Here is a 3,106-nt window from a genome sequence, read left to right as displayed (position 1 = left end):
CTTCACCCCTCTTGTTCCACCTGCGCCGACGGCGTACATATACCTTGGGTTCGTTTTGGAAACGTTAGGTACCAGCAATTCCATCCTTGTGGATTCCATAGAGCTTTCCCGTTTTGGTATGTTTTACAACTCATTTATCCCCCCTCCCTCAGAGCATCCTTGGCCGCGGCAGACTGACCACGCTGCAGACAACTGCCTGTGGTAACGGGACGTAAAGCTGTCAGACCGCAGGATGGTTTCCCCACCGTACGTGCGTAACATGAGCGCACGCAGCAGTTCCCCCTCCAACTGATGGGAATTGGAGAGGTTAGGGGGCAATTTTCTCTTAGGACTCCCTTCCCCCAGCACATACATGTTCTGCCCTCCAGAGCGAGCTGCTCCCAAACCGGCTGTGACCCGGCAACGCACAAAGACCTCTGACAGGCTACCACCACGAGACAGATCTAAGATTCAACGTGTTTCTAGCTCGTACATAAGAAAACCCCAATAGTGTAAAGCAAAAATCAGACCCTTCCCCCCCCTCATCCCCACTGTGAAAATAAGGCTCAAAAAATGACCAAGTGTGATGAGCTGGGCCACGTTCACCGGGATAACACAGTCGTAGCCTGGCTTGTGCCTGTGTGCTAAGCCGAGACCCCTCACCCTCCATTCGTCGTACGCCAGTCGTACGAGCACGCTGTTTGCTTCGGGCAGCCTGACACCGTCCCCACCACCACCCCGTCTCCTCAGGCACCCAATTCCTGCCCCTTCCCCCGTCGTCCTGGCGGTACAACAGCAGCCTCTGACCACTTCAGAAAACCCACACAAACAAAAACTCACCTCTCCATTACATTCCGGAGGCCGGCGTGCCGACGGCATGAGGGAGCGAGGGGAAACGCCACACGGTGCAGCTCAGGCAGGTCAGCTTCTTCACAGCTTTTTTTTTCCCCGCTTTTCTGGGACAAGAGTGCAGTAGCAGCATCCCCAGCACCACTGCAGCAGGAGCGAACTACTACTTGGTCAAGCGGAATTCTGAATTGCACAGAACACGTATACCCGTGCCCAGAGCGGATGCGGCAGTAAGCGAGCCGCTGTACCCGGATGGCACTGGGGCACTGCCCGGCTACAAACCTGCTTTCCTCACAAGATGAGGTGACCTTACTTCTACCTATAAAGCAGCAAAATTCGGAGTTCAGCTTCCCTGACTTCAGCAGTTGCACTCATAAAAGCTGAGCCATGATAATTGATAGGAGGTTTTGAGATTTGTGAAGTAGAAACATAATCAGAAAACAATTTCATAACATCCTTTTTTCTAAAGCTGCCGTAGGATCAAAATGCAGTGAGTCACAGTTTCTGTGACAGCAAGTAATCACCGGGTACCCAACTGCACGTAGCCTTCCATATTCCATAGGACGAGGGGTAATGGGTTTAAATTGAAAGTGGGGAGGTTTAGATTAGATATCAGGAAAAAATTTTTCACGGAGAGGGTGGTGAGGCACTGGCAGATTGCCCAGAGAAGCTGTGGATGCCCCATCCCTGGAAGTGTTCAAGGCCAGGCTGGATGAGGCTTTGAGCAACCTGGTCTAGTGGAAGGTGTCCCTGCCCATGGCAGGGGGGGTGGAACTAGATGGGCTTTAAGGTCCCTTCCAACCCAAACCATTCTGTGATTCTATGATATTCACACTTTCCCCTCATGCCCAAGAAGAACCAAAGCGGTTTGTTCCACAGGAGCATTGCTGCAGCCATCATCCAACATCACCCCGTACCGCAAAGGGGACACTGCCCAGTTCTGTTCCTGCCAAAGCTGGGGTGACCCCGAAGAGCTGCGCTCGCATTACAGCAACTCTGCTGACAGGTTTCCATGGTCAGTAATAGAAAACAAGTTCCAAGGGCAGAACAGGATGCTCCACACTGACAACCGGTCACCCTCAACTACCCATAGTCCACACCACCACGCATGGCACACCAAGCCTTTCCAAGGAGGAGAAACCTGTGGTGCTCCGTGTACACGGGCATGCCTGCGCTGCCCTACTCCGCTGAGCAGGCGGCCAGGGGGAAATGGAGCAGCAAGCACCCATAACCTGTCCAAAAGCTCACAGGGCATCCGGCCCGAAGAGTAATACTGCAGTACCTCCCCAGATGCTAACAAAACACAGCAGGTGTTAATGCTTCCACGCTTGCACCTGCTGGTAAACTTGGTCAGACCAAGCTGAATGAGAAACAAACATGGGAAAAAGAAGGGTTTCATGTTATTTCCAGGGGACCTTTTACTCACAGGGAGGATAACCCAGCAGCTCTTTCCTGGAGGCAGGACCAGGACTCAAAGCCAAAAATAATCCCAGGGCACATGCAGACCCAAGAGTCAGGCAACCAGAGCACTAACCCAAACCTGATAATCCACAGCCAAGACACATAATACTTTGAGGAAACCACTAATGAAGAGGATTAGCAAACAAAACATTGTATCAGCTCGTAGTGTTTGGTTTTTAAACAGTTAACCAGTCAGTCACCCAGTGCAGAGAGATGTTGCTACCTTCAGAGTTCCAACACCGGTGTTCCTGCTGCTGCTACACAGCCCCAAGTGACGGTTACAAGTGTGATCAACAGTAAAGGAACCAAAGATGTTTTTTCCCAAAATCAGAAATACACAATTTCCAAAAATGGGAGCAGAAGACAAAAGGTAATGAAAAATACTGCTGAAGAAAGGTTTAATTAAAAAAATCAGGAATTCAACAGTGCCTAAATCTTTATTTTTCATAACCTACATTTTTTTTGTTTTTCAAATTAGACAGTTTTACATTATGACACAAAAGGAAACTTAAATTACTGATAGTTTACACGTAAGCTCGATTCCAGTCTTAATGGAAGAACAACGAAAACAAAAACCCTCAAGAAGGCTCCCCTATTACACTTCTATTTCATGAACTGGCAGCTGTCAGGTCTCCTTGGAAATCTTCGATTGTCTGCTGCTATTAGTGTAACAGGTTGCAAAGCACACCGAAACCCCTAACTGCAGCCGGCTGGAGGAGGGACAGAGCGAGCTGTGCACCGCTGCCGTCGGCTGTTGCTCGTGATACACCCCACGCCCCAAGAAGGGCCCCGCTACGCCGGCTGCTCGAGGCTTTGA

This window comes from Eurypyga helias, unplaced genomic scaffold (assembly GCF_000690775.1).
Source record: "Eurypyga helias isolate BGI_N326 unplaced genomic scaffold, ASM69077v1 scaffold7025, whole genome shotgun sequence".
NCBI lineage: Eukaryota > Metazoa > Chordata > Aves > Eurypygiformes > Eurypygidae > Eurypyga > Eurypyga helias.
This window is presented reverse-complemented; position numbering follows the sequence as displayed.